Source organism: Hypanus sabinus, chromosome 27 (assembly GCF_030144855.1).
Source record: "Hypanus sabinus isolate sHypSab1 chromosome 27, sHypSab1.hap1, whole genome shotgun sequence".
Classification (NCBI taxonomy): Eukaryota; Metazoa; Chordata; class Chondrichthyes; order Myliobatiformes; family Dasyatidae; genus Hypanus; species Hypanus sabinus.
This window is the reverse complement of record NC_082732.1, coordinates 18,939,556-18,962,147: the sequence shown is the minus strand read 5'-3', so window position 1 is coordinate 18,962,147 and position 22,592 is coordinate 18,939,556. Positions and strand designations below refer to the sequence as shown.

The 22,592-nt window shown below is 43.1% G+C and overlaps 1 protein-coding gene across 2 annotated transcripts in view; it reads right to left on the bottom strand.

Moving 5' to 3' along the window:
* Positions 1-22,592, bottom strand: part of LOC132382031 (immunoglobulin superfamily member 21-like) — a 405,374-nt gene that overhangs the window by 321,782 nt on the left and 61,000 nt on the right. The gene's annotated exons all lie outside the window — the stretch shown is intronic.

The following is a 22,592-nucleotide window of genomic DNA, read 5'->3' as shown; positions in this document are numbered from 1 at the left end:
GAACTCCTGAGGTTGTGAAAGAAACTATTTAAGTAGAAGATTGCCCTTTTAACTCCCCCAGCAGTAAATGTCTCCTTTCTGCTTTCAATCTCTGTTTTCATATGCTGCTCAGACTTCCTCATCAGCCTTATTTTGGGTTCATTAATTTTTAAAATGAGAAGATTTTTATGGTTTACACACACTCTTGTAAAAGGCATCTTGCTGTTGCACTGGAAGTGTGTCACGGAGGTTCACATATGCATCATTCATCAAACTGGCTGATTAGCAGTGAAGTTCTGCCCTGCCATGTGATGGAAGTCTGCGTTTGATAATTGTTGCTAGGGCATTTGGTGATAGCTGACATCTGGAGCTGTATAGAGCTGCTACTCATCTTTAAATATATTTCTCTAAAAGCTTAGCTACCAAATTACCTAGAGCCAGATGCCACAGTTAGTGTGCGAAATACTCCACTGCAGTGAGATGACCTTACCATTGCAATGGAGAACTGAGGCATTCAGCCCATGTGAACTGTATCCATGGTTGTGCTCCACACAAACCTCTTCTCACCCCTCTCTACCTACAATTTTTTTATTGTTCCCTTCCCCTCACACCTTAATCTAAGCTTAATTGAAGATGAACAGAAACAAATGCTTGAAATCTGAAATGTAATGAAGAATGTCAGGTATACTCAGTAGATCAGAAGGCAACTGTTGAAGTGAAACAGAGCTAACGTTTCCGATCAAAGACTCTTCATCAGAAACATGAGGAGAGAAAATAAGTTAGTTTTAAAATACCATGAAGGTGGTGGATGGATGAGTAACAAGAGATATCTTCTTTACTCTACTCATGCATCCCCAACCTTCTCAGTCTCATAAAATCAACTTGTTCACTCTCTTTCCCAATTCTGATGAAGGATCCTGGACCTGAATTGTGAGTTTTTCTCTTCCCACTGATGCTGCCTGACCTGCTGAGTATTTCTGACATTTTCTGGTTTTGTTTCAATTAAAGACATTTGTTCTATTCACGTTTCACCCTCCATGTCTTAGCAAGTTCCCCATTCTATGGTCTGCTAGATGAAGAAGTTTCTCCTGAATCCTTCACTGGATTTATTTGTCACTATCTTAAATATATAGTCCTTATATTTGGACCTATCTTCCCTATCCTTACCATAATCTTGCATGGTTGATTCTCACCTCTATTGGCAAGAAGTCTTCTCAGCATGTTTAATCTTTCAGGTATCTTATCCCTGAAATCCTTTCTGCATTCTCTCTAAAGTGTCTCTACGTTTCTTATCACATTGATTTCAAAGTTATGCATATCTTTGCATGATAGATTCTATGTGCATTTAACGTGTTTTCAATTCTATTTTTCTGGAAAAGAACCTTTGTGCTTTGTTTCCATTTTATGGCATAATAAATTTGCTTTGCTACTTCTAATGAATTGATTTGTGAATATACAGCTCCAGGTGCCTCTACTCCATTTAGAATCTCATTATCCAAGCAGTATGTGGCTTCTTTATATTGCTTACCAAAATGTACTACTCTGCACCTATCTATACTACAGCTCATTTGCTTTCCTGTTCTGACTGTTTATGAATGTGTTTGTGTATTTTTTCACAGACTTCCATTGTATTAATTACACCACTCAATTTGTCACTTTCCATAAATTTTCTAATTGTTTTTCCAATTTCCATTTGTATAAATAGCAAATAATAGTGGCCATGCACCAGTTCTTTCGGAACCCCATTTGTTACTTTCTGCCAGTCCCAGCAAACAATTAAAACCATCCTTGATCTGGATGAGGCTTTTCTTTCCAGGATGAAGGAGATGTCTTCCTTTTTTAAACAAAGGGGCTTCCCTTCGTCCACCATCAACTCTGCTCTCAAACACATCTCTCCCATTTCCCACACATCTGCCCTCACCCCATCCGCCCGCCACCCTACTCAGGATAGGGATCCCCTTGTCCTTACCTACCACCCCACCAGCCTCCAGGTCTAACATATAAATCTCTGTAACTTGCGCCACTTCCAACGGGATCCCACTACCAAACACATTTTTCCCTCCCCCCCTTCTGCTTTTCACAGGTATCGCTCCCTACACGACTCCCTTGTCCACTCGTCCCCCCCCATCCCTTCCCGCCAATCTCCCTCCTGGCACTTATCCTTGTAAACAGAACAAGTGCTACACCTGCCCTTACACTTCCTCCCTCACCACTATTCAGGGCCCCAGACAGTCCTTTCAGGTGAGGCGACACTTCACCTGTGAGTCGACTGGTGCGGTATACTGTGTCCAGTGCTCCTGGTGTGGCCTTTTATATATTGGTGAGACCCAACGCAGACTGGGAGACCATTTCGCTGAACACCTATGCTCAGTCCGCCAGAAAAAGCAGGATCTCCCAGTGGCCACACATTTTAATTCCACGTCCCATTCCCATTATGATATGTCTATCCATGGCCTCCTTTATTGTCAAAATGAATCCAAACTCAGATTGGAGGAACAACTCCTTGTATACTGGCTGGGTAGCCTCCAACCTGATGGCATGAACATTGATTTCTCTAATTTCCGTTAATGCCCCTCCTCCCCTTCTTTCCCCATCCCTGACATTTTTAGTTGTTTGCCTCATCTCCATTTCCCTCTGGTGCTCCCCCCCTTTCTTTCTCCCGAGGCCTCCTGTCCCATGATCCTTTCCCTTCTCCAGCTCTGTATCACTTTCGCCAATCACCTTTCCAGCTCTTAGCTTCATCCTACCCCCTCCGGTCTTCTCCTATCATTTCGCATTTCCCCCTCACCCCACTACTTTCAAATCTCTTACTATCTTTCCTTTCAGTCAGTCCTGATGAAGTGACTCGGCCTGAACCATCGACAGCGCTTCTCCCTATAGATGCTGCCTGGCCTGCTGCGTTCTACCAGCATTTTGTGTGTGTTGACAGCGCTTCTCCCTATAGATGCTGCCTAGCCTGCTGCGTTCTACCAGCATTTTGTGTGTGTTGTTGTTTGAATTTCCAGCATCTGCAGATTTCCTCGTGTTTGCTCTTGATCTGCTCCTTCTTTTACTGCTATCTTTCTGTACACTTGGTCAATTATTTTCCCACCCTAACTCCACAAAGTCCTGCTTGGTGGCACAATAATATCAGTGCCAGACTCCGGATCGAAGGTTCCCGAGTTCAAATCCAAGTCGGGTTGAGCGTCGAGCTAGCAACTCGGCCTCGTAAAAACAAGAGTAGCTTGCTACGGATACACCATCATGATGGTGCCCCGATAACTCCACTACTGAGTTAAGGGCTATTCTTCTTCTTCTTCTAACTCCACAAGTTCTGACCTTGGCCTTCAGTATACTATGCGGTAGCTTATCAAAGACCTTTTCAAACTCAAAGAGCTACATCATCCTTGTCAAATCTATGTTGCTTCTTCAAAGAGTTGAAAGGGACTGTTGAAGCATGACCTTCCCATGTGAAATCCATGCTATCTTTTAATATCCATCTGATTTCCAGCTGTGATTCCATTATACCTTTGAGTAAAGGTTCCATTGTGCTTTCTATCATTGACACTAAGCGAACTTGTTTATAGGTTTCTTGACATGTTCCTCCTCTCTTTATATCTTGGAACAGCATCAGCTACACTCAAATGCTTAGATACAATGTCATTCCCTAAAGAATTGGGATGGGCATAGTCTGTTGCCTCCTCCTTTAGTTGGTATTGATGCAATCTCTCAGAACTGAAGAATCTTTACTCTTCGAGCTTATTTATTTATCAACTGTCTGTCATTCTATTGTAAGTGTCTTGATATGTTTTTTGCTCTTTTTGATTTCACTTTGCAATTGTCCTGCACTGAGCATTCCAATGAGAAATGGCAACATATTTCTTTTTGCATTGCCACAGCTGACCCGAGACTATGCAAGGTATTGAAATATGATCAGAAATTTAGGGCCACAGAAATTATGAAACAACTCGCATAAATCTTTTGGCCAACAATTTGTCACACTGCCACCCAGGCCATGCTCTCTTCTCACTGCTGCCTTCAGGAAGGAAGTAGAGGAGCCTTCCTTCACAGTAACTGCTCGCAATACTCAAAATGAGGTCTGACCAATGCCTTATAAAGCCTCAGCATTACATCCTTCTTTTTATTTTGCAGTCCTTTCGAAAAGAATGCTAATATTGCATTAGCTTTCCTTACTAATGACTCAACCCACAAGTTAACCTTTTGCAGGGATTCCCAACCTTGTGTCCATGGACCCCTTGCTTAATAATATTAGTCCATAGCATAAAAAAGTTTGGGGAACCCTGCTATAGGGAATCCTGTGCAAGCACTCCCAAATCCCTTTGTACCCCTGATTTCTGAACGCGCTCCTCATTTAGAAAATAAACTACACCTTTATTCCTTCTACCAAAGTACATGGCCACACACTTCTGTATACTACATTCCATCTGCTACTTCTTTGCCCATTCTTCTCATCTGTCTAAGTCCCTCTGCTTCCTCAACATTACCTGATCCTCTACATATCATTGCATTCACAGATTAGGCTGTAAAGCCATCAATCCTTTATCCAGGTTATTAACATATTGCAAAGAGGTCTTGAAAAGAAAATTTAGAGAGCTGGGCAGAAAGCTGAGAAGCAGGAAGGACCTGCAGGGTAATAATTTCTGTACTGCTGCCTGGCCATGTGCCAGTAAGGGTAGAAACAGGATGGTATGGCACATTAATGTCTAGCTGAGAAGTTGATGCAGGGGGCAGGGCTTCAGGTTCTTGGATCATTGAGCTCTCATCTGGGGGAGGTATAACCTGTACAAAAGCAACGGGTTGCACCTGAACCCAACAGTGACCGATATTCTCACAGGCAGATTTGTTAGAGCTGTTTTGGGGGTGGGGGGGAGGGTTTAAACTAATTTGGCAGGACCCGAGAGAGGGGACTCAGGACAGGACAGATGGTAAAAAAAAGCAAAGAGAGCATGCAGTCAGATTGTCGGGAAGTGCAGGCAGGTGACAGGACAAAATTGCAGCCAGCGGGATATCAGTGCATTGGGGATGCAGAATTAAAAAAGGGTAGCAAATACTCAAAGTGTTACATCTCAATGCATGAAGTATAAGAAATAAGGTGGATGATCTTGTTGCATTATTACAGATTGTCAGGTGTGATATTGTAGCTGTAACTGCATCATGGTTGAAGGATGGTTGTCGTTGTGAGTTGAATGTCCAAGGTTACATGTTGTATCTGAGGGATAGGAAGGTAGGCGGAGGGGGTGCCATGGCTCTGCTGGTAAAGAACGGCATCAAGTCAGTAGAAAGATGTGACAGAGGACTGAAAGATGTTGAATCCTTGAGTTAAAAAACTGCAAGGGTAAAAGGAGCCTGATGGCATTTATATACAGGCCTCCCAATAGTAGCTGGGACGTGAACTACAGATTACACTGGGAAATGGAAAAGGCATGTCATGAGGGCAATGTTATGATAATCATGGGAGACTTCACACATCAATTGGGAAAATCAGGTTGGTTAAGAATTGCAAGAGGGTGAGTTTGTTGAATTGCTATGAGATGGCTTTTTAGAGCAGATTGTCATTGAGTCTGCTAGGGGATCAGCTATAATGGATTAGGTGTTATGTGATGAACTGGAGGTGATTAGGGAGCTTAAGGTAAAAGAATCCTAAGGAGGCAGTGGTCACAATATGATTGAGTTAAACTTGGAATTTGATAGGGAGAAATGTAGCAATCTGATGTAGCAGTATTTCAGTGGAGTAAAGGAAATTACAATGACATGTGAGAGGAGTTGGCCAAAGTAAATTAAAAGGAGATGCTGGCAGGAATGACAGCAGAGCAGCAATGGTGTGCGTTTGTGAGAAAAATAAGTAAGGTGCAGGATAGATGTATTCCAAAAACAAAGAAATACTCAAATGGCAAAATAGTACAACCATGTCTGACAAGTGATGTCAAAGCTAATGTAAAAGCAACAGAGGGGGCATACAACAAAGCAAAAATTTGCGGGAAGACAGAAGATTGGGAAGCTTTTAACATCAAAGCAAACAACATCAAAGTGGATAGTAAAAGCTTTTAAAAGTATGGAAGAAAAGAGAGATGAGGGTGGATATAGAGGTGCTAGAAAATGAAGCAGGAGATAAAATAATGAAGGACAAGGATATGGCAAATAAATATGGCAAAGAAAGCCCAGCAGCATTTCTACTTTCTGCGAAGGCTGAGGAAAGTCTCCCCCACCCCCATCTTCATCACATTCTACAGAGGTTGTATTGAGAGGATCCTGAGCAGCTGCATCACTGCCTGGTTCGGAAATTGCACCATCTAGGATCGCAAGACCCTGCAGTGGATAGTGAGGTCAGCTGAGAAGATCATCGGGGTCTCTCTTCCCGCCATCATGGACATTTACACTACACGCTGCATCCGCAAATGAAACAGCATTATGAAGGACCCCATGCACCTCTCATACAATCTTTTCTCCCTCCTGCTGTCTGGGAAAAGGCTCCAAAGCATTTGGGCTCTCAGGACCAGACTAGGTAACAGTTTCTTCCCGCAAGCTATCAGACTCCTCTATACCCAAAGCCTGGACTGACACCTTGCCCTACTGTCCTGCTTATTATTTATTGTAATGCCTGCACTGTTTTTGTGCACTTTATGCAATCCTGTGTAAGTCTGTAGTCCAGTGTAGCTTTCTCTGTGTTGTTTTTTTTTATTACGCAGTTCAGTCTAGTTTTTTGTACTGTGTCGTGTAACACCATGGTCCTGTAAAATGTTGTCTCATTTTTACTATGTACTGTACCAGCAGTTATGGTCGAAATGACCATAAAAGTGACTTGACGACTTAAATGGGTATTTTGCATCAGTCTTCACGGTGGAAGACAATAACAGTGTGCCTAATGTTGTAGTGTGTAAGGAAAGAGAAGTGAGTGCAGTTATTATTACAAGGGAGAAAGTGCTCAAGATGCTGAAAGACCTAAGGATACGTAAATCACCCGGACCAGATAAACTGCACCCTAGGGTTCAGAAAGAGGCAGCGGTAGAGATTGTGGAGACATTAGTAATGATCTTTCAAAAATCATTGGACTCTGGCATGGTGCCAGAGGATTGAAAGATTGCAAATGTCACTCCACTCTTTAAGAAGGAGGAAGCCAGCAGAAAGGAAATTATAGACGAGTATTGTCAGCAATATTAGTATTCATTTCAAGAGGCCTTGAATACAAGAGCAGGGAAGTGATGCTGAGGCTTTATAAGGCACTGGTGAGACCTCACCTTGAGTACTGGGAACAGTTTTGGGCTCCTCATTTAAGAAAAGATGTGCTGGCATTGGAGAGGGGAGACTGGCAGCTTGGGCAACTACTGGTCTTCCATTAAAAAAACCTTGCCCAGTCTTGCACCCTGGAAACTTTCCAAGGCACAAATCCACGGTCTATTGAGACTAACGGGAGGCCTACTACTATAGTTAAATGACAGCGAACTTGACTGGATGAATGGCAGAGCAGGCTTGAAGGACCAGTTGGTTTACCTTCTCATTAGTCACCACAGCTCAACTACCTAATTGCCCATGAAACACCTTTGATGTATTTCAGAACATTGTTGAAAATATCATGTAAATCAGCAAAACTACGAGGTAAAGACATTCAAAGTTATCTTGCTCTCCCTCAGTTTAGACAGGTAGACAGAGAGATAGATGGATACTTTATTGATCCCAAAGGAAATTACAGTACCACAGTGGCATTACAAGTGTACAGATATACAAATATTAGAAGAGAAGTAAGAAAGAATAAAAAATAATTTCCCTCAAGCAGTCTAACAGGAGGGGAATCATCACTTCCCCGGCTATAGGTTGACTCATTACAGAGCCTTATGGCCGAGGGTGTTAGAATGACATCATATAGTGCTCTTTAGAGCTGTGCAGTTGTCTTAGTCTATTACTGAAAGTGTTCCTCTGTTCAGCCAAGGTGGCATGCAGAGTGTGAGAAACATTGTCCAGAACTGCCAAGATTTTTCGTAGGGACCTTTGTTCTATCACAGCCTCCAGTGTGCCCAGTTTGATTCCTATAACAGAGCCAGCCTTTCTAATCAGTTGACTGAGCCTGTTAGGATTACATATGTTGATGTCATTGCCCCAGAACACCACCATATAGAGGATTGTACTGGCAACAGCAGAATGGTAGAGCCTTTGAAGGAGAGGCCTGCATACTCCTAAGGACCTCAGTCTCTTCAGGAATTAGAGGCAACTCTGGCCTTTCTTGTGCAGCCTCTGTGTTGGTGCCCAACTCAACTCATCCAGGTCCACCCCCAGGTACTTCTAGGTCCTCACCATACAGAGAGTAGCCTTCCTAAAGTCCATCACCGTCTCCTTTGTCTGCTGATGTTGATCTGCAGATGATTAAGCTTGCACCATTTGACATAGTCCTCCATCAGGGCTCTGTATTCATCCTCCTGTCCTCCCTTTACACACCCAACTATTGCTGAGTCATCAGATAATTTCTGCAGATGACATGTCTCAGTGCTATATCTAAAGTCTATGGTGGCAGATGAGTGTTCTTTTGCACAAGGTGTACTATTCATCGTTGATTAAAGCTAAGGAGCAAAGTTCCCAGTGTTAAAGGGAAGAAAATTAATCCTCTAACATACATTTATTTTAGTAGACTGTTCCTCTTTATTTCTATTTTTGGGTGTATTTTTTTCCAAGTAAACCACTTGTACATTTGCCTCAATGGTGTGGGTTTATCCAAGTAACTACATCAGTTACAAGGTCTGCAGATTCAGGTTCATCATTAGAGGGCATAAAAAAGTGCTAACAGATTTTGTAGTGATGGGACATCACCTAAATTCTGAGAGCTCTACTTAAAAGGAAGATGGAGACAGAAATTCTCTTTACATCTTGAAAGCATCTGGGTGGGCCTTCATTGCCATGGGCAGCTGTGGAGGCCTAGTCATTGTGTATATTTAAGGCAGAGGTTGATAGATCCTTGATTGGTCATGGCATGAAGGAATACGGGGAGAACGCAAGAGAGGAAAAATGGATCAGCCATAATGAAATGGTGGAGCAGGCTAATAGCCTAATTCTGCTCCTATGTTTTATGGTCTTATGAAGTATTGTGGAGCACAAAGCCTGGACCAGTAGAATCAGACTGTGTATGCACCTCTCAATCAGCACAGACATTATATCAAATGGCCTCTTTCAATACTGTTTGGTATTGGTTTATAATTGTCATGTGTATCAAGATACAGCCAAAAGCTTGTCTAGTATCCTGTTCATACAGATCAAATCATTACACAGTGCATTGAGCTAAAATAATGTAAAACAATAACAATGCAAAAAAAGTGTAAAGGCTACTGAAAAGTGCAGTGTAGGTGAATGATAAAATGTAAGATCATAATGAGACGATTGTGAGGCCAACAATCTATCTTCTCATATAAGAGGTCTGTTCAAAAGTTTGATAATGGAGGGACAGAAGAAACCTTTGAGCCTGGCTGTACGTGCTTTCAAGCTTTTGTAATCTGGTCAATGGGAGAGGACAGAAGAGATAATGTCATGAGCGGGTCTTTGATTATACTGGCTGCTTTACCGAGGGGAGGCTGATGTGCCGATCTGTGTCTACGACCCTCTGGAGTAGTTGGTGGTCGCTAGCAGAGCAGTTGGCATAACAAGTTATTCTGTACGCAGGCAGAATACTTTCTATGGTGCATCAATCAAAATTGGTTAAGAGTCAGAAGGGTGCAGCATGGAGGCCAGGAAGCCTGAAGACCATGAAGCAAGCCCATGATTGACTCCATTGCTTCTCTCCGATTGAGGTGTCAAGGGCACGGGCCCATGATTGACTCCATTGCTTCTCTCCAATTGAGGCGTCAGGGCACGGGCCAGTGATTGACTCCATTGCTTCTCTCCAATTGAGGCGTCAGGGCACGGGCCAATGATTGACTCCATTGCTTCTCTCCGATTGAGGTGTCAAGGGCACGGGCCAATGATTGACTCCATTGCTTCTCTTCGATTGAGGCGTCAAGGGCACGGGCCCATGATTGACTCCATTGCTTCTCTCCAATTGAGGCGTCAGGGCACGGGCCAATGATTGACTCCATTGCTTCTCTCCGATTGAGGTGTCAGGGGCAAGGGCCAATGATTGACTCCATTGCTTCTCTCCAATTGAGGCGTCAGGGCACGGGCCAATGATTGACTCCATTGCTTCTCTCCGATTGAGGTGTCAAGGGCACGGGCCCATGATTGACTCCATTGCTTCTCTCCGATTGAGGTGTCAAGGGCACGGGCCCATGATTGACTCCATTGCTTCTCTTCAATTGAGGTGTCAAGGGCACGGGCCAATGATTGACTCCATTGCTTCTCTTCGATTGAGGCGTCAGGGGCATGGGCCAGTGATTGACTCCATTGCTTCTCTCCAATTGAGGTGTCAAGGGCACGGGCCCATGATTGACTCCGTTGCTTCTCTCCAATTGAGGCGTCAGGGCACGGGCCCATGATTGACTCCATTGCTTCTCTCCGATTGAGGTGTCAAGGGCACGGGCCAATGATTGACTCCATTGCTTCTCTTCGATTGAGGCGTCAAGGGCACGGGCCCATGATTGACTCCATTGCTTCTCTCTGATTGAGGCGTCAGGGCACGGGCCAATGATTGACTCCATTGCTTCTCTCCGATTGAGGCGTCAAGGGCATGGGCCAATGATTGACTCCATTGCTTCTCTCCAACTGAGGAGTTGAGGGCACGGGCCAGTGATTGACTCCATTGCTTCTCTCCAACTGAGGCGTTGAGGGCACGGGCCAGTGATTGACTCCATTGCTTCTCTCCGATTGAGGCGTCAAGGGCATGGGCCAATGAGTGACTCCATTGCTTCTCTCCAACTGAGGAGTTGAGGGCACGGGCCAATGATTGACTCCATTGCTTCTCTCCAACTGAGGAGTTGAGGGCACGGGCCAGTGATTGACTCCATTGCTTCTCTCCAACTGAGGCGTCAAGGGCACGGGCCAATGATTGACTCCATTGCTTCTCTCCAACTGAGGTGTTGAGGGCACGGGCCTATGATTGACTCCATTACTTCTCTTCGTTTGAGGCTTCAGGGGCACGGGCCAGTGATTGACTCCATTGCTTCTCTCCAACTGAGGCGTCAAGGGCACGGGCCAGTGATTGACTCCATTGCTTCTCTCCGATTGAGATGTCAAGCAAGGTTGAGGTTGACAAAGATGAGAATGGAGGACAGGCAGATGTTCAATACCATCTGCCTGCATTTGGCCGATCTGCCTCTCCCTCTCACTTGTGAGCTGCTGTCAGAGGAAAGTGCTGAAGTCTTGGCATCCATGTTGCCAGGATTGATCGCTGAGGTCGTGGACTGATTTTGGGAGACTGTGAGAGGTTCATGTTGCATGTGTTCCTGGATTATAGTTACGTTTTTTCTGTTGTTTTTGGGTAGTTTGATTGGTGCAATCAATGCAGACTGGGACACTGATGCACCTTCAATAACTCTCGGAGACGTGAGTCGAGATAGGCTTTTATTAGCTGGAAGAAAGCACCGTCAGCAGCGTCAGCAGCAAGAGCCCACCTCACAGCATCCTGGAGACTGAGGGAGGAGCAGTGCCTCCAATCGCCTTTATCCAGGGGTCCGTGGGAGGAGCCACAGGAGCAGTCAGTGGGGGGGGGGGGGGGGGATGTGTCCAGACAGGTATATGTAGATCACCACAGACACTTTAGCCAAGAATGCAGTGCAGCCTGCATTGGCTAGTTGCAGGGTGCTGAACTAAACTAGAGTAGCACTAGACTCCTGGTTTGATGTTTAATATTCTATTTGTTGTTCGCTCGCTTTTTTGCCATTTGTGCAATTGTTTCCTTTCGTGTGTTGTGTGTTTGATGTTCTTTTGAACGGGTTCCATGGAGCTTCTTTGTTTCACGGCTGCCTTCAGGAGGACAAATCTCAGAGTTGTATTCTGTATACATTCTTTGATAACAAATGTACTTTGAATCTTTTTCACAATCTTTCTTCACACTAACTACTCTGTGTATTTTGTTGCTTTTCATAAATTTTCTAATACTGCTTCCAATTTCAATTTGTATAAATAATGAATAGTGGTGCTGCACCAGTTCCTGAGGAACACAAATCTTACCTTCTGGCATTCTAAGCAAACAATTTTACCATCTATGCTGTACTATCTGCTTTGTTGCCTGCTATCCATCCATCTAGTTAATTACCCCCCCACCCTGATGCAATGCACTCTGATCATGGAATGTTTCACACCTGAGAAGGCACTATTGCCCTGAAGTATCAACATCAATTTTGTGTTTAAGTCTCCAGAGCGGAACCCGAGCCCACGATCTTATGGAAATGAAGAATGAGTGTTATTGTTGAAGCATGTCTTCCACAAGAGACTCTGAGTGTTGCTTCGAGGGTTTCTTGTTAACTGTTTCCAGGCATTAATTAGACCAGGCTAATCCTTACAAAAGAGAGTCCACTTCCTAATTTGAGTCAGAATAGTTTCACTGGGAAACTAATCACCTCAAAAGGTAAACTCAACTCACTTGGTCTCAGGTTTATGTGAGGTAAAATGCCCCATGACTGCTCCACCACACAGAAGTGGAATAACCTGGGTCTGGGCCACTAGGGTTCCCTAAGTCATCTGAATCACAGTCTCAAAATGTAAGTGACCATCTCACAAACTTGGGATCTCCAGCCTAATGGCCTGCACCCATTTAATGAACGAGCCATACCTGGAGTGAAGATGGGCTGCTGGCAACAGCAGTGGAGGCAGATATGATAAGGTCATTTAAGAGACTTTTGGATAGGTACGTGGAGTTAAGAATAATAGAGCGCTATGGGTAAGCCTAGTAATTTCTAAGATAGAGGCATGTTCGGCACAACTTTGTGGGCCGAAGGGCCTGTATTGTGCTGTAGGTTTTCTATATTTCTATGTTCTATATTTCTAAACTAGAGGTAGATAAGGCCATATATGGAGGCCAGTTGTGTGTGTGAGAAATGTAGTCTCCACATACTTCCCTGTACACTTTTGGACTCACCTATTGCAATTCTACATTAGAGAACTAGTAGTTTCCTACCTGCTTTTCTCCTTTCAAATCCCTTTTTTCTACATAATGTTAAAGATCAGCATCATTTATGAAGGTAATCCAGTTCTCATGGAGATTTGATAGAAGTATACAATAATATAAATACAAGCAGGCTTTTTCCATTGAGAATGGGTGGGACTACAACTAGAGCTCATGGATTATGGGTGAAAAGTGAAAAGTTTAAGGGGAACATGAAGGGAAACGTTCACTCAGAGGGTTGTGAGGGTGTGGAATGAGCTGTCAGTGCAAGTGGTGCATGAGAGCTTTTTTCCAACATTTAAAAGAAGTTTGGATGGGTACATAGATGGTTGGGGTATGGAGGACTTAGGCCGATGGGAGTAGGCAATTTAAATGGCTCGGCATGGATAAGATGGATTAGAGGGACTGTTTCTGTTCTGTACTTTTCTATGACTTTAGTGCCCCAGGGATCTGCCTTCACATAAACGGTCTCTCTTAGGTCAGCCTCCACTTGCACACCAGTTGCAAGGGAGAATTTATTTGCATTGTTGGCCAGAAAGAATGACAATCTTCAAGTCAGTGAATTCAAATGAATCAAGGACAGTGGAAGCGGTCTTTGTTCTTGCCGTCTGCTTTGGGGATGGAGGCTGCCATTTTGTGAAGACACTCTATTCTACATTTGTGAGCTTGACGTGCTGGGCTTGATTAGTGTTTTAAAGAAGGCACAAAGACTCTTCAGATAATCTGCTGGACTGGAGGTCATTTCCAAATAAGGAATGATTGTTGAGGTGTTCTTCAGTTGGCTATAACATGCAGGATTGTGAATGCCTGAGGTGATTCAAGCTTATTGCTGACTGAGAGCCATGAAAGAGCCATGAGTCAGCAACTGTCCCTTGATGGAAAGAGGACAATAGATGGATGCTGGCTTGGACCAGAGCCAATGACCAGGTATTAAAGGCCAGACACATGACCTGCGGCCAATGACACGGGAATGTGACATTTGAATTGATAGAAAATGGATATACAAGTATACAGCTTTGTGGGTGCTGGTGGCGGTAACTTTGAAGAATAACCATCGCAGATACAAGCGAGAAGAACCCTGCGTGCAGCACGTGGAGAGTGAATCGGGACCACGAGGAACAAGGATCGCCTGGCCAGCGTAAATTCCTCCGCCCGGGTAATACCTTTGCTATTCTTTGACTATCCAGGAGAGTCAGGGATACTTAGCAGGTGTGCGCACAAGGTATTTAGTGTATGAATTCGCATACTTGTTAGTTTGAACAATAAAGTTAATTGTCAGTAAATACAGATCTCTCTGTTGCTCACTCAGAATCGTTGGAAGAGGTAGAAGCAGTAGCTCTCTCTCTCTCTTTTTCCTTTCCCAGCAGCATTTACCATTAATACTATGCTTCTACCCCAAGGCTGCTAGTAGTAAATGTAGTAGTAGTAGAGAATCAGGTTGGTGCTGGACCCCAGGATAGGGAGTTTGTAGAGTGCCTAAGAGATGCATTCTTGGAACAGCTTGTACGAGAGCCGACCAGGGACAAGTCTATTCTGGATTTAGAGTTGCGTAATCAACAGGATTTGATAAGCGATCTTGAAGTAAAGGAGCCATTAGAAGGTAGTGATCATAATATGATAAGTTTTTATCTGCAATTTGAGAAGGATAAGGGCAGCTCGGAGCTGTCAGTGTTGCAGTTGAACAAAGGAGACTATGGAGCCATGAGGGAGGAGCTGGCCAAAGTTAACTGTACGGATATCCTAGCAAAAAAGACAGTGGAACAGCAATGGCAGGTATTCTTGGGAATAATGCACAAGGTGCAAAATCAGTTCATCCCCCAGAGAAGGAAGGATTCAAAGGGGGGAAAGGGGCCACAGTGGTTGACAAAGGAAGTAAGAGATTGCATAGCATTAAAAAAAAGGAAGTATGACAGAGCTAAGGTGAGTGGGAGGACAGATGATTGGGAAAATTTTTAAGGAACATCAGAACTTAACTAAAAAGGCAATACGGGGAGAAAAAATTAGGTACAAACGCAAGCTAGCCAGGAATATAAAGGAGGATAGCAAAAGTTTTTTTTAGGTATGTGAAGAGAAAGAAGATAGTTAAGAACAATGTTGGGCCCTTGAAGAATGAATTGGGTGAAATTGTTATGGGAAACAGAGAAATGGCAGAAGAATTTAATAAGTACTTTAGATCTGTCTTCACAAAGGAAGTCACAAACAATCTCCCAGATGTATGGCTGGGCCAAGGACATAGGGTAACAGAGGAAATGAAACAGATTGACATTAGGAAGGAAACGGTGATGGGACTGAAGGCTGACAAATCCCCAGGTCCAGATGGTCTGCATCCTAGGGTACTAAAGGAGGTGCCCCTGGAAATTGCGGATGCATTGGTAATCATTTTCCAATGTTCCTTAGATTCAGGATCAGTTCCTGAGGATTGGAGAATGGCTAATGTTATTCCACTTTTTAAGAAAGAAAACAGAGAACTATCGACCTGTCACCCTAACATCAGTAGTGGGGAAGATGCTAGAGTCCATGATTAAAAATGAAATAGTGGCATATCTAGATAGCAGTGATAGGATTGGGCCAAGCCAGCATGATTTACCAAGAGTAAATCATGCTTGACTAATCTATTGGAGTTTTTTGAGAATGTAACCAGGAAGTTAGACAAAGGAGATCCAGTGGATGTAGTGTACCTCGATTTTCAGCAGGCATTTGATAAGGTCCCACATAGGAAATTGGTGGGTAAAATCAAAGCGCATGGCATTGGGGGGAAGACATTGACATGGAGAGAAAACTGGTTGGCAGATAGAAAGCAAAGGGTAGCGGTGAATGGGTGTTTCTCAGAATGGCAGGTAGTAACTAGTGGGGTGCGACAGGGCTCGGTATTGGGATCACAGCTGTTTATGATTTACGTCAACGATTTAGATGGAAGTATTGAGAATAACATCAGCAAGTTTGCTGATTATACTAAGCTGGGTGGCAGTGTGACATGTGATGAGGATGTTAGAAGAATTCAGGGTGACTTGGATAGGCTGGGTGAGTGGGCAGATACTTGGCAGATGACGTTTAATGTGAATTAGTGTGAGGCTATCCACTTTGGGAATAAGAACAGGAAGGCAGACTATTATCTGAATGGTGTAAAGTTAGTTAAGGGAGAAATACAAAGAGATCGAGGAGTCCTTGTTCATCAGTCACTGAAGGTGAATGAGCAAGTGCAGCAGGCAGTGAAGAAGGCTAATGGAATGTTGGCCTTTATTACAAAGGGAATTGAATACAAGAGCAAAGAAATCCTCTTGCATTTGTACAGGGCCCTGGTGAGACCACACCTGGAGTATTGTGTACAGTTTTGGTCTCCAGGGTTAAGGAAGGACATCCTGGCTGTAGAGGAAGTGCAGAGTAGATTCACAAGGTTAATTCCTGGGATGTTTGGACTGTGTTACGCAGAGAGGTTAGAGAGACTGGGCTTGTACACGCTGGAATTAAGGAGATTTAGAGGGGATCTGATTGTAACATATAAGATTATTAAAGGATTGGACAAGATAGAGGCAGGAAATATATTCCAGATGCTGGGAGAGTCCAGTACCAGAGGGCATGGTTTAAGAATAAGGGGTAGGTCATTTAGGACAGAGTTAAGGAAAAACTTCTTCTCCCAAAGAGTTGTGGGGGTCTGGAATGCACTGCCTCGGAAGGTAGTGGAGGCCAATTCTCTGGATGCTTTCAAGAAGGAGCTAGATAGGTAGCTTATGGATAGGGGAATCAAGGGATTTGGGGACAAGGCAGGAACCGGGTATTGATAGTAGATGATCAGCCATGATCTCAAAATGGTGGTGCAGGCTCGAAGGGCCGAATGGTCTACCTCTGCACCTATTGTCTATTTTAAATATTCACCAAGATATACTAAACCACAGCCCTATATGGCTGATATCATTGAATTGGAAAAGGACTGGTGGTTATCACCAAGTGGGGTATCTGATTGATGGAGGACAATTTTCAATGATGTTTATCAAAGAAAAGATGTTGGAACCAGCAAGTAAACTGCTCATGCAGGGCTCACTGAAAATCACCCTCAAAATAGTGTAAGCTTTTGCTCTTACTGCAATTTGCAGCGATTTGAATGAACACGACACACGGGATATGAGACAGAACAAGAATGGAATTGAGTCTGTGACACAAAAGAGACTAAAAGAAAAAAGTGAAATAAGATTACTAATTAAAAAAAGCAATTAAATTCTAAAGGAACTGGACTCCACACTTACTAGATTCTGCCATTTCCTAAATAATTAACTTCTACTTGCAAAATAGAACTGTGAAGCTCCCACTTTAATATCTCGGTCCCAGGTGGAGCTGAGCTATATTGATCAGAAAGGTGTTGGAGTGGATCGTCTGTCTTTGTTAAGCCTTCCAGCTCACGCAAGCAAATGAAATATCCAGCCTCTATCACCCAATGACTGGAAATTGATTTTCCTTCAGGTAGAAAATTAAAACACATGCCCAATTTTATCCCACCTGAACTTGAGCGGTCGTAATTTTTTTTCCCTATGCCAATCTCCACTTTTTAAGGCATTTGCAAATAAGTGGGAAAAGGTCTTGCTATTCATTACAAAGTTTGGTATTGTTTGAAAAAGCAGTGGAACATGTTATGCAAATCATCCTGACCTGGATTAAGTATTGAGCTAAGATGGCATTGCACATTATGACATGACGATGAAAGCTTTAGGAGATTGTACTCATGATGTAAGCCAGACTTAGCAGACAGCTAGACTCTCTATCGGTAGCTAGACTCTAGCTGAAATCACACCTAAGTGGATGTAGGTGAGGGTAGGTTAACGGTTTGTGGTTGAATAGTTTGCTGCCATTAGGAGGGAGAGACTTTCCTTCATTGGCTAGCAAGAAACAGATATGAGAGTATTGGCTGTAGTCTGTAGGAGATTAGTGGGTGAAGAGTGAGTTTGACAGATGACCGATATTTTTGCATTTGTAGAATGTCAGTGAAGATATCACTGAGGTTCACTCATGAGAAATGATGGCTTGGATGAAATTCTTCCCTCTTCATCCGTCAATAGGCCAGAAATGACATTGTTGCCACGACATGCAAGTCCTCGATCCCAGTGGAACAGTGGAGGAGATGGTGCTGAGGAGATAAACAATGACGGGAGAGGGTTTGGGTGGAGAGAACCCAAAGAAAACCTGGAAGATAATGGACACCCTGGCATTGCCAGTTATGGCCAGGTTTCCTTTAATCAAAGCAGTAGCAGCTATCAGCTCTTCAAGGTACAAGTCAGCTCGTGTTGTTAAAGGATATAGTGCATAGCACATTTCCAACAGCTTCACAGTCACCTGCAAGAAAACATTTTTCCCTCCTTACTCACACAATAAAACACACTGCACACTGGAATCTCCAGAGTATTTACAGCACAGAAACAAGCCATTTGCCCTAACCAGCCTGTGCTGCTGTTTGTGCAACACTTCAGCTTCCTCCCATTTCTCCTCCATTTGTCAGAGTGACTCTTTATTTCTTTCTCCTTCTTTTCAAGTAGGTTGATTGGCGACTATAACTTCCTCTTGGTGACTCAAGGAGGAGTTAATGGGAGTGTGAGGCGAAAGGAAGTAGTTGTGGAATGGTAATTATGGCAGGCTCTGAGTTCTGGTATTAATGTGGCTGTACCAAAATGCCTTCCTTACATGTCGAAAGACAATTTTAGAAAACATATGAAAATGCTCATTAAAAGTATCTATACTTTTCCTCTCCACGTTGCCACTGCTTTTTGATTGAAAGAGTTTCTTCTGGATTCCCTGTTGGATTTCTTGGTGATCATCTTATGCTGAAGGCTTCTAGTTCCGCTTTTCCCCGTGTCCTCTCACTATCCAGTCCTTCAAAGCGTCCCATCATTTTACCAACAATATTAGGTCATCCCTCAGTCTTCTTTTCTAAAGTTAACTGCTCTGCTCATCTTTTCTTGATATGAACACCCTTGCATTTCTGATATCTTTCATAGAATATAGAGCAAAGAACATGATGACTTGTTGACATTTTAACTGACTCCAAGATCAAACCAACCCTTCCCTCCTATGTAGCTGTCCATATTTCTTTTATCCATGTGCCAATCTAAGCATCTCTTAAACATCCCTAATGCATCTGGCACCACCACCACCTCTGGCAATACAGTCCAGACACTGCTGGAGGTGGTGGTAGAGCCAGCTCTGTGTAAAAAAAAACTACCTCTGACATCCCGCTTATACTTTCCTCCAAATCACTTTAAAAGTAAGTCCTCTCATTTTAGCCATTGCCACCCTGAGGAAAAGGCACTGACACCTCAATCACTTCTCATCCTCATTTGCTCTAAAGAGAAATTCCCTAGCTTCGTCAATCTTTCCTCATAAGACGTGTCTTTACTTGGTGCTGCCTCTTGGTAAACTTCCTGTGCACCCTCTCTAAAGCTTCTTCATTTCTATAATGAGGTGAACAGAACTGAATACAATACTCCAAGTGTTGGCTAACCAGTTATTTATGGAACTGCAACTTTATTACTCTCTTGTAAATTTTCTCTGCACCCTCTCCAGCATCTCAACACCTTATGGTCATGCGATGACTCGAAATACATGCAATGTTCCAAATGATTCAATGTAATTTTTAAATAATTTCCCAGTTCCCCAATTCTATCCAACTAGAAATAAACCCAATGGCCTTGGTAACTTGTGCTCTACTTTCAGTGACAGTTGCTCCTTTACTCAGTTTTCTTCCTCTGAGGTTGGGTGGGACTACAACTTGAGGTCATGGGTTAAAGGTGAAAGGTTAAAAATTTAAGGGAAACATGAGGGGGAAACTCGGAGGGCTGTGAGTGTGTGGGATGAGCTGCCAGCGCAAGTGGTAGAGCGAACTTGATTTCAATGTTTAAACGAAGTTTGGATGGATACGTGGAGAGTAGAGGTTTGGGGTGCTATGGTCCTGGTGCAGGTTGAGAGGATTAGACAGTTTAAATGGTTCAGCATAGATTGGATGGGCCAAAGGTCCTTTTCACGAGCTGTATTTTTCTATGACTCTACACATGGACACACACCTTTCGAAGTAATACAATTGCCAATTATTCTGACCAAAATGTATGATCTTTCATTTATTTAGGCCAGCTCTTAAGGACAGAAAGGAAAAGGGATGACAATTGATGCTGGACATGAGAACAAAGGTGAAGCTTATATTTGTAAAGCAACTACAATGACTTCAACACATCCAATGATGTTCATAGCCAAGGAATTACCCTTTAAGTAGAGCAACTATAGTTGCTAAAGCAAATACAATGCAACATGTGTCCACAAATATAAATTATTTCTTTTTTTGCCTGTCTTAACTGAGAGAAGAATGTTGAGCAGAACTGTATGAAATTTTTCTTAAAATAGCAAATAGAACTTAAATAACCAACTAAATTGGCAGATTAGACACATGGACTCAACAGCATCATTCAGATGGAGTAACCGGCCATTCCTATTTACTGGCCAGGTCAGTCCTGTCCTACCTGGATCCCGCAGTTAATGGTAACAGGATGATAACGATCTCCAAGTCCCCCAAGCCCTGACTGATGTTACCTTGCCAGTGGGAATGACAGTGAGCCAGAGGCAGAAACAGGTGGCAAAGGGAGCCCAGAGAAGGTGGGAGCGGTGGGGATGGGGTGATAACTGCAGCAGATGGGATGGTAGTGAGATGGGGGTCATCAAAAATGATGGGTATGAGTCCTCAAGACATCTGTAGTAGGTTTATGGAATAAAAGAAAGGCATTTCTAAAAGTGGGTAGGAAATAGTAAAGTTACGAGAGGAGTCTCGTCAGAATAGCTGTTAAATTGTGCTATTTTTCAGTCTCACTCCAACTATAAAATAATCTGGCTGTGACTGAGGTTGTAAAAATACTCCCAGCAATTGTTGGTCAGTTGGGTAATGAGCCTGCCAGGTGACTGACCTTTCAGTGGGAGAACAGTCACAGAACACTGATCACAACTCCTCAGGTTTTAAGATAGCTATAGATAAAAGTTAGTATGGGAGAGTTTTAAACTGGAGCAGAGCAAATTACACGAGCATTAGGCAGGAATTAGGGAGAATTAATTGTGAACAGCTGTTTTTGGGCAAGTCCATATTTGACATGTAGAAGGTGTTTATTTAGAATTATTTTATTTATTTAGAGATGCAGCACAAAACAGGCCCTTCCAGCCCAGCAATCCACCTATTTAACATTAGCCTAATCACAGGACCATTTACAATGATCAATTAACCTCCCAACTGGTATGTCTTTGGACTGTGGGAGGAAATCAGAGCACCCAGAGGTAACAAGGAGAATGCACAAGTTCATCACAGACGGTACCAGAATTGAAATCTAAATGCCCCAACTTGCAATACCATCATGGTAACCATTTAGCTAACATAGTACCCCAACTCCACAGAGTATTGAATTGAACTGAATTGACTTTATTACTTACATTCTTCACATACATGAGGAATAAAAATCTTTCTATTACGTCTCTGTCTAAATGTGCAATGTGCAATTTATAGTCATTTGTAACAAATAGTGTGTACACCAGGACAGTCAATATAGCATAGAAATATACAAAGGTATGTTCCACTAAGAAGGAAGGCGAGACTGGGGAGCTTTGGAGTTCAAGATAGATGGTGAATTTAGTCAAGATGAAAAAGGAAAACATAAGAATGGTTTGGGAAGCCAGGATCAAACAGAGACCTTACGGATTATAACGAAGCCAGAAGTGTACTCAGAAAGAGAATTTGCAAACCCAGGAGGGGCTATGAAAAGTTCTTGGCAAGTAGGGTTAATGAAAATTCCAAGGTATCCTAAACACACATCAAGAGCAAAAGGATAACTATGGAGAGGATTGGAGCATTCAAGGGTAAAGGAGGGATGATGTGCTTGGAGGAAAAGAATGGTAAAGTCTTGTGACCACTTTGAAATAGTATTTACCAAGGAGAAGGATGCGTATGATAGGGAGATCAGTGTAGAGCATACTCATTTGCTAGGACACTTCAAGAAAAAGGAGGTAGTGTGGGTCTCTGAAAGAACATTAAGATGGCCAAATGGATCAGCAAATTTGCAGATTACACCAATATTGGGGGTATAGTGGGACAGCAAGGAAGTCTTTAAAAGCTTGCAATGGGATCTAGACCAGCTGGCAAAATGGGCTGAAAAATACAACTGAAATTTAATGCAGATAAGTGCAAGGTGTTCACTTTGGAAGAACAAACCAAGGTAAGTGAGCAGTGGGGCACTGAGGAGTGAGTAGAACTGAGGGATCTGGGAATACAGATTCATAACTTCTTGAAAGTGGCATCACAGATCAATAGTTTCATAAAGAAAGCTTCTGGTATATTGGCCTTCACAAATCAGAGCATTGAGTGCAGGAGATGGGATGTTATGTTGAAGTTGTATAAGGCATCATGAGGCCTAACTTGGAGTGCTGTGTGCAGTTTTGGTCACCTTCCTACAGAAAAGATGTCAATAAGATTGAAAGTGCAGAGAAGACTTACAAGAATGTTGCCAATACATTCTTGATGTTGGTGGATGTGGGTTCAATTTCAATTTTTAAGAGAAAAGCACAGAGGAAGAGTATAGAGGGCTATGGT